The sequence below is a fragment of the Thunnus maccoyii genome, chromosome 5 (genome assembly GCF_910596095.1).
Source record: "Thunnus maccoyii chromosome 5, fThuMac1.1, whole genome shotgun sequence".
Lineage (NCBI taxonomy): Eukaryota > Metazoa > Chordata > Actinopteri > Scombriformes > Scombridae > Thunnus > Thunnus maccoyii.
Genome location: NC_056537.1, coordinates 11,804,892 through 11,815,019, shown reverse-complemented (window position 1 = coordinate 11,815,019; position 10,128 = coordinate 11,804,892).

Sequence of the window (10,128 nt, the reverse complement as noted above, 5' to 3'; positions counted from 1 at the left end):
CAGCTGGGTATTAGAGCATCCACCCTAAGCTCTTTTAATGGACAGGAGAACTGTCTGTCTTCAGTTTGTTGTTTTGTTTATTAAGGAAGTCATTTTTGGAAAAAACAAGCCAGATTCAGCTTCATCAGACCAGCCAACGATTGATCTAGTAAAGAGCCACTCAGAGTTATAGCAAAGCAAGAAGCAGATGCTGTAAAGTGTGCAAACTAATGCACATTTGTGAGCTTGATCCGGCCATGTGTGAGGACTGAGATGAAACCAGCATACTTAGCAATGTTTAGGCAAAAAGAACACTATTTAAACAAATTGAGAATACAGATGAGCAGCAGAGAATTGAAGTGCGAGACATTTCTTTGGAAATTTTGACTTTTCCCATCGTGAAAACTGGTCACTTACTGGAAACCATTGTACTGACCGCACCGTCATGCTCAGTGAAGGACCAAACTACAAACTTTTTGAAAGTGCCAACTTTCAGCTGGAGGGGCATGTGTTTGCACTTGGATCCTCTTCAATGTACATATACTCAGTTATTCTGGGAATGAGCTCTGAGTGGTTGATTGGCAGCCAGTCTCAATCGAAAACATAGTGATACTGGCCAAATCCAATCAAGACTGGACAACTGCATACACTAATAGGATGGCACGTGCCAACACCAACAGGTAAGTCACCTGAGTGAAGCTGAAAATAGAGCAAATATATAACAAATCCTCAGGCAGTTGTGTGACAAAAGTGTTGATGTTTCATCTTCAATGAATAGTACTGTGTTTTTATACCCAGCATGCCTGCTGGTAATTATTAAAAAAGTAGACTACAACAGTCTTAGTTCTCGGGACAAAAGCAATTTTTTTGTCATTAGAAAACTGACAGAGTCAAACAAACAGCAGTAGACAACACGGAGCAGAGAACACAGTTCATGTCTGGCTCGGGGAAGAAACAACAGTGTCTGTTTTTAGGACTTGGAGAGTCGATTGATTGTCGAGGGAGAACATTGCTGCTGCTGGGTTAATTTGATCCACATTTTGCAAGGGGGAGCGAGTGGGTGGCTGGAAGCTCTGCAGTCTTGGTACTGATGAGTAGGACAGCACCCTCCAGCTCATGCTGGCCAGACACAAGCTGCAGGCCCTGGAAGAAGACAACATCAAATACTTCTACAGTATAGTGCAGAGCAGAATTTAGGTTTCCTCAATCACACATTGAAACTGTTATCCCAAGTCTAAAATTGACGTCTTTAAGCTAGTCTGAGCTATAAAAGCAGACTTTAAGCCTTCTATTTATAAATCTCTCATACATCAATATTCATTTTTGTCACACTGACAGTGATTTACAGAAAATTACATCAATCATCGTCTAAAGTCATTATTTCTTTTGGGACATTTTCTCTGAAGGAGCATGACAATTATCCTTAGATCAACCACAGGTCTCTTGCTGTTTTAATGCAAATTCCAATTTTCTAAGTCAAAGGCAATATAATACTACAAGCAGATGGCAAACAATAAAAGAACAATCATGCAACCATATGAATGCTTACTGTAATTAATTGTCATATGTTATATACAAAGACCAATATAAACAGCACTATGGAGAAAAAAATGAAAAATCCTTTTGAGACTTCAACGGCTGCACCCCTGACACTGATATGATCTGAGTTTCAAAGGGATTTTTTTATGTCTTCAGAACAATTTCTGGTTCACTTTTTGACCCTTAAATAAAGTCCAGCTGCTAGACCCTCTGAACTATTCCCTCTTTTACCCTCCTCCCTCCATCTGTAGAAGGTGAGCCTGTTTGCCCCTGAAGGTGGAGGGGGAGGGTGGGGGTTTACTGGTGGAGACGGCATCCCAAACTACACATTCAAAATGCCAAACTCCCCCCCTCTCCCCAAATACCCCATCCGGTCCTTTAGCATGACCCCAACTCTATGCCTTGCAGATATGGAAGTCTGCATAATGTTGGAGGATATAAGCTATTCTCTACTTTTAGCTTGAAGCACAGACTTGAAAAGAGGCCTCTCCTTTCGCAGCCCCCTCGAGCTGAAACGGATAAAAGCCGTCACACGCAGAGGGATTTGGGACATGAAAGCTGAAGGATTTACATGCGCTTCAAATCAGTTTACAACTCCTTTGTCTCCAGAAAAATGGCTTCATATGAAGAAAGTTGGGGGATATTCTGCAAATTGAGCAAAAAGCAGCAGAGGATTTGGCGAGGTCAGTGCTGCCTTGGCGCGTCTGGCTGCTGTTGCAGGCAGGATGTTCCACAGTGAAGGTTTAGGGTGGCTGTTGTAAACCGAGCTGCCCGTTCATTGCAGGAAAAATAAACAGAGGGCCGGGCCTGAAGAAAGTCCTGAGTACAGTGGAGCGTGTGTTCCCTCGGTTAGCTGACACATTGTTTTAGAAATAACAGTCTGAGGGGCCGCTTTCCGTGGCTTGCAAATGCACACACATACACAAATGCATGAACACACTCGCATGTGGATGCACACATTTTTATAAGCCCTCTTTCATTCTTTCTCGCTCTCTCGGAAAGCACTCACACAGGTTCCCAACTCACATCCCCGCAGGACTCCTTTTCCTCTGCGCCACTGTGATAACATTGTGACTGGATATGGAATGGAATAAACCACCCTACTTTCCTGCTCAACTTCCACTCCTCTATCATTCATCCTCCATCCAGCTTCCCCCTCCACACACCCAGCTCTCTATCCCTCTCCTGTCCAGATGACTATTTTTAGCGGCAGCGCTGCTATTCTGGAATTTGTTGCTGACTGGCTGCTGCTGGGTGTCTGGGCAGCGATCTCTTCTGGAATGTCTGGCCCACTCTCAAACCACTCCAGAGTCCCAGCGCAGGGCGGACGGCTCAGGGCTCTGATTACAACTTTAAGCCTGCTGGAGCTGGAGCTCACTCCTCCTCCAGCAGAAACACAAAGCTGAAGTGAGGGAAGAAAGTGTCTCTCTGTGTCTTGTACCTTTGGAGTAATTTTATTTATAACTGATCTTGGTCTGTGTTCATCTTTACGTTTGCTTTTGTACTTGTGTTAATCACAATTAAGGACATTCCAACATTGAAAATGTGTTGGAGGGAGGGAGTTTCATAAGTTGACCATCTGACATTTAGAGCATAACAACGACTTTAGGGTTATGGTTGGGGTTAGGCATGTCCTGGTTATGGTTAAAGTTGGGGTAAGTCTCCAGGAAATGAATGAAAGTCAATGCAATGCTGCCTTGCTTACATATTTTGGTGTGTGTGTGTGTGTGTGTGTGTGTGTGTGTGTGTGTGTGGTCCATGAAAAGAAAATAAGCAGCACTAATGGGAAGTTTTTCCTGTCTTGGATCAGGCTTTAGGGGTTTCAAAGCAAAATTGTTTGCAGTGGAGGGAACGCCGTCCAAGCCCACCTGTTGCTCATGATTGCACAGATCCGCTTGAGCTGGGCCTTGTCGAGAGACATACTGCAGTGTGCCACTCAATGACATCAATGGACCAGGCAGGCCCATTCATTCCACAAGATTACCCAAGCGGAGACGATGCACTGCGATGCAATAAGTACATTATAGGCATGCCTGAACTGCTAAGCGATCGCAAAGATGCAGTCGGCAGTGCTGTTCACGTTTCTTTATCTATCACCCAAATATTCAAGAGTGACAGAGCTATTTAGGACAATACTGCTGCTTGTCATCCCAGTAAATCATCACTCTGTAGATGTTTTCCCCCAGGCAACAATTTAAACCCAGAAGGTATATTTTACAAACGTCTCCATCATATTTAATGAGATAAATCCTGCCTTTCCAAATGGCAATGAAAGTTCATCCGGTGAGGGAGTGGTTTCCCCCAGGCCATGTGATTAGGGCATGAACTGGAGGGTGTGAAAATTACACGATGGGGTACAGCCAAGTCTTTTAAAACACGTTTTCATGCACCCTTTGCCTCTTCAGAAGCCAAGAGGAGGAAATGCTCCTATGGTATGTAACCCTTTCATTGTAAATCGGTGAACTCTGCATCCTGCCGATCCCTGAGCTACTGATAAGAATTCCCATCACAAAACATCTTGTTCTTGTTAGCATTAGGATGTACACAAGCGAGTTTGAAAAGTGAACAGTCAGCAGTGTGAGCGTGGATGCAGCTAATTGGCCTTGGCTCCCAATAAGGGGATGTGGGTTTAGCTCCAGAATGGCGGGGCAGAGTCTAGGCCGTGAAGAGGGAAGAGTGGAGACTGAGAGGAAGCCCGTCAGACGCTGTGGCCGATTCATTCACCTAACTGGCCAGTCAGGTAATTAAACAGCCTTCAGCTTTCTGTATGAGAGCTGTATCTCTCCAGAGTGTGAAAGACCGAGGCAAGAGCTGGGAAATGGAGTCGTTCTTGGCTAAAGCTCAGAGATGTGCGGCCTGGCTGCTCTGGGACCCAATCCCATGGCCGCAGGGTTTTAGCACTGCTGGTTTTAGCTCATCCTTCAATTTGGTTTTTGTTTCGGAGACTTGTCTTCTACCAACCCCCATCCTCATCCAGTTCACCCGTAGCTTTAAGTAGAAATACAGCAGAAAGAGCTGGATGGAAGGATGTATCCCCCAGCTGGCTTACATTCCTCTGGTTTCCACTTGTGTCTGCTTCTCCTTTTTTATGGGTCAGTGTTTCTGTGATTAAAGTTTCTTTTCCTTTTTCCCCCTCCCTCTGCTTTTCCTCTCTCTTTCCATTCATAGCTATTTTCCTCTCTGCCTTTTTTGCCTGTCCATTTTTTCATACGAATTTTAATAGCCCCCAAAAATTGACCAGGGAAACTCCCATCCAGTATTGTCCTACAGTCACTTCACCACCAAAATAAAAAAAAAAAAAAGAAATCCATTGTTATCCTGTAAATATATTAATTTGAAAGCCCAGTTTAGCAATTATTTACCGGATTTGCAGTACAGTTTGAAACAGCTCTCAGTAAATACTATGTTATATTTGCATGTTGTAACATCACTATCACACTTTCTCACGCTCTGCCACTTTAACATCTCTTGACATGGCCTTATCATCCATGCCAACTGACTGGCCATCCTCATACTGACATTACTGTGATTGATATGACCACGGGTGTGGACTCCTTGTCTAGCTTCCTCTTCCTCCACTGCTCTCCAGAAGTGACTGGTTCACACGGAGGGGGGCTCGGTTGTGTTGATGAGACTCTAAGAGTGAGATGAATGATTTTTGGCTGTTGAAAGTAGACAAAACAGAAAACACCAAATAATATTCAGGTATGTGCGTTGCATACTGAGTAATCTGGTTCCAGACAAGTAGCCTGTTTCCTTGCAGCATTGTGTCCAGAACATAAACTGTATATAAATATGGACAAGGCGTCTCCACTTCCCACCGCTATCATGGATGTATAATAAAAGTTGGATAGGGCGCCGCCACTCAGCCTTGCAGCCAATTTTTCCCCATGTTCACTCGCAGTACTGCAGAGAAAAATCCCCTTGCAGCCCAAAAAGCATTTTCCCCATAGACATAGACAAAGAGACATCTGTAAAACTGTTGACAGGACACCTCGAACTGCAAACAAGGTCAATGATGATTCTCTCTATTATGAATTTTTGATCCATGGAGGTTTTATATTAAGCCAAGAAAAGCGATTTAAAAATCAGTGACATCATCACAAAGTAAAGTCTATGGGCTGAGCGGGAACTCGCAGGTGGGGCCAGCAGGGGAAACACTACTGCGCATTTTCAGTGGGCCACACAACGCGGAAGCAAACACGGAAGCTAGCTAGAAGCTTTTTTTGGAATATGCGCCAGCAGAGCAATTCCTATAGGACTGAATGGGCGCCATTTTTAATCCAGTGTCCAGCTCTTATAATACATCCATGACCACTATGCAAAAGTGAAGCCAAAATATCTCCTTTCCAGGAGCTGCCATCTTGCTTGTGAGACGTCATTTGGAGCCAGAGTCTGTGCAGTAGAGTCGGATGGCGAGATAACGGCCCGCAGGACACGCCCCCTCAGCCATCCCGTGGCCATGGGGACGTCCTTCTCCAGCTGCTACTGCTGTTTGTTGTTGCTAGTCATGTATCTATTGTTGTTGTTGTGGTTGTTGTTTTGTTGCTCTGTTTCCCCACCCCCACGCCCCCTTTCTTTCTCTCTCAACCCAACCGGTCAAAGCAGATGGCCGCCCACCTAGAGCCGGGTTCTGCTTGAGGTTTCTTCCAGTTAAAGGGGAGTTTTTCCTTACCGCTGTCACCAAGTGCTTGCTCATGGGGGAATTGTTGGGTCTCTGTAAATTAAAGAGTACGGTCTTGACCTGCTATGTGAAAAGTGCCCTGAGATGACTTTTGTTGTGATTTGGCGCTATATAAATGAAATTGAATTGAACTGAATTGAATTGATGGAGGTTTGAGAGCGGCTGTCACAGCTGTCAATCATGACGTCACACCCCCTTTTTATATCATCAAATAACTCATTAAGAACAAACTTATCAGAAAAATGAGCACTTGGACAAACGCTAGTGTGATTGGAACTACCTTAAGTGACAGAAATCATCTTTCGGAAAAATTTATTTGACATGTACTTTGATATTTTAGTTTGGCACATTGGGGGGGCTTATGACCTATACTGCAGCCAGCCACCAAGGGGTAATTGAGATGTTTTGGCTTCACTTTTGGGGAGCTGTCATGACGTCCATATTTATATACAGTCAGTGGTCCAGAAGCTGAATCCACTGGAACAGCCAAAAACACACTTGTTCTAAAATTACCAACCTAAAATAAGATTTCAACTCATCATTACTAAATTAGATTATTCATTTCTTCCACATCCAGTCAATTTATCCTGTTAGACAGTAATCCAATTTTGTGTTTCAGCAGCTTGTTTGGAAAAGTACACTCAGTCCATTACTATATTCTGCTCTGTACAACTACTGTACATATGGCCACATATCACCAGGAACGATTTGTTTATCTGACCTCTTTGAACCTTTGCCACATTCAGATAACTTGGTAGTAAAACCCAATGACCCCCCCGTCCACATTAATCCCTGTCAGGGTGGTCCATCTACCAGTGTCTCTCTTTAAAAGGAAGAGGAAAAAAAACTTCCCAGGAGTATGTGGGGCCTGACATCCACTATCCCATTACAGCCCACCTAAGACACAGCAGCACACATAAAACAACGTGAGACACAAGGTAATGAAGTGCTAACCACTGAGGTAATCGCTCTCGGAGCAGCGACCCTTTCCCCTACCCATCTTGTCCTTACACCCTTGGATCTTTCCATCCCTCCCTCCTCTGTTCATTTACAATAGTATGTCACTGACAAGAGATTCCTCCAGATAAATGAAAATGTGTTTTTGTCCCAAGCATGCTTGTGGGAATGGAGACAACTATGAGGAGGTTTTGTGGTTCTTCTCATGATGAGGGGATTAAAAGCAGCCTCGAGGGGATGAATACACGCTTCTTGGATTGACTGAAGAAAAAGGGGAACATCCCATCCTAGACAGATATCAAGGTCTGTATTGCCTGCCAAGTCAAAGTTCTCTTGGGAAGGGTTGAGTTTCAAATAAAAGCAACCGCTCTGCGACTGCAGGTGAGTCCCGTTTGATGCTCACTTAGGGTTACATTTGGATGGGAGTGTGGTGCTTTTTCTCCCAGGCAAAGATACAGATCTCCTTTTAGCAGCTGCAGTTTGTTGGGGTGTCTTGTCTTAACATGGTAGATAGGCTGGTGAGTTGTTCCTGAAAGATTCCCTTTATGAGTGATGGCCATCTGGGCCGTTTCTCAGTATGTGTATGAGCATGTGTATGGTTTTCCTTTTTCTTTTTTTTCTCCTCCCTTTTTTCCTTCCTCCTAAATAGCAGTGAAATGTTGAAGGAAAACAAATGAAAAGATAGCGCTTTGAAAATGGATCTGTCCCAGCAGCCCTCTACCCCCCTCACCCGATTCAGAGCCCCTCCTCCCTCCACTTGTGCAGGCTTGACGAAAGAGTATACCTCTCTCCGTCGCACGCAACAGGGTGCTGGGGTAACATTAAGAGAAAAGGTTTGGAGGGAGGAGAAAGGAATGATGGAGACAAGAGAGGAGGAGAGAGTGATGGTTAGAGGAAGATCAATTAGAGGAGGCTGATGATGAAAATGCTGAGTAGCTTGAGAGCAGATAGCAAGAATGATCTGAGAGAAAATAAATGGAGGAGAGGTTGTACATAGGGGAGAGAAAAGGAGAAGGACAAAGGTTCTTTGCTTGACAGCTGAAGAATATTAGTAGGTTCAAAATGGCTGAAGGACTGTACAAGGGGCAATGGATGGAGGAATGCTGAAGAACATGGCTGTGCTTTATCAGAAAAAAAAATTAAATGCACTTTCCCAGGTCTATATTTATATTCTGGGGCTCTACTGGAATATCTTTACATGATTTACAGCTCAAAAAACTCCTCTTATGTATCTTACAATGACCCTTTATGCAGCCCCCCAGTTCAGCCTCTGTCTGAAACAGGCCATTTTAGCTCCTATCTCTTTAAGGCCCCCCTCCTGATGAGTCCACTCTGTTCTGATTGGTCAGCTCCCAGAAGCTGGACATTGGCAGACTTCCAACAGCTCTGGAGGCTACGTAAACAAACAGTAGTAGTAGGATTTCACTTCTTTTTCTCGTTCTTTATTCAAAATGGAAACTTCTCAAATACATTCATATATGCTTGAGCCCGGATCCGATCCGAAATATGTGAGTGGACAATGTGGACAACCTTAGCAACAAAGGCTACAGAACAGACGATTGTTTGTGGGCATGCGCAGACAATCTGACATCATCACGAGGAGGAAGAGGTAATTTTGCAAACAAAGCATTCAGAGCAGGTCGAAGCCTGGGCTTTTGATTTGCAGAGAGCTCTTTTACATATGTTCACCTCAAGTTTTTGAAATTGATATCTATGTTTAACATAGACATCCAACATTATAATTTAAAAATCACAGAAAATCACAAAAAGCATGATATGTCTTTAAAGATTTGAAAAAATAAGGGGGTTGTCAAAAAGGAGAAAACAAAGAAAAGGAGAAAATTGTTTCACTTTACAATGTAAAGAAGCACAATGAAACTGAGTAACTGAGAATATACAGATTAAAACATTTTAATGTGCTCTGGTTTTTCTTTACAGCTGTTTTAGTTTGTTTTTTGGCCATTTGAGGGCAAAAGAACGAGCTGAAAATGAAACATCTGACATATTATCACCTTGTAAAGTTTTTTACGGCAAATCCCAAACAAATGCCAATATTTCACATCCAGCAGACATGGAACTACATTTGCATTCATTTGGATTTGAGTTACTGGTCACCTGAAGAATCTTAAGTCCAATATTCACTCTCCTTTGTTTCCACCAACTCCTGAGAGGAATATTTGGCTCTTTAGCTGCTTGATGTTCAACTTTCTTCAACTTTTTCTGTGCTCCATTTGGTGTTGGGAAGTTAGCGTAGAGTGGGGTTGATCAGAGCTTTTTTTTTTTTAACTGAAAACAGCAAAACCTACAATCAATGTCATGCAAAGTCTTTCACATGCATCTTTAATCTGATACAGCCGTTACCATTTCAAACAAAACAATTATTCTGTGATTAGCAGGGAGTTGCCATAACTTGTTCCTGTGACCACTGATACCACAGACACCAAGATTTTCAGTACCTGACAACATCAAAGACAGTAACACACACACACACACCTCCCACACGTCTCCTTTTCAAAACACAAATCTTTCATACGCTAATGACACACTATAGCGGTGAGCTATGCACTGAGCAGGGTGGGAAAGATTAGTGAACTGACAGACATTCCTAGCAGCTGATGTCAACGCACTATCACAAAATATGCTCAATATGATGTTACGAACCAAAATATGAACTCCTCGGACAATGTGAGAGCTGATATGTTTGGACGAGGGTGGTCCCCAACTGGCTGACCCAGAGGTCAAAATCATAACTCCTGAGGTAGAAATTCCTCAGGCTTGGTCCAAAGCGAACCCCACAAAGGTGAGAGGTGGAGCAGAATGCCTTTGTTGCCAGACTCTGGAAGCAATACTAGCCAAATGACTGGTTCACGGGCCCACTGACCACAAGGGCACATTCCAGGCATTCTATCCTCAGACAGTGACGTCCTGGTGAGTTTACAGAGGACAGATGTCCTCCTCACAACCTGTGA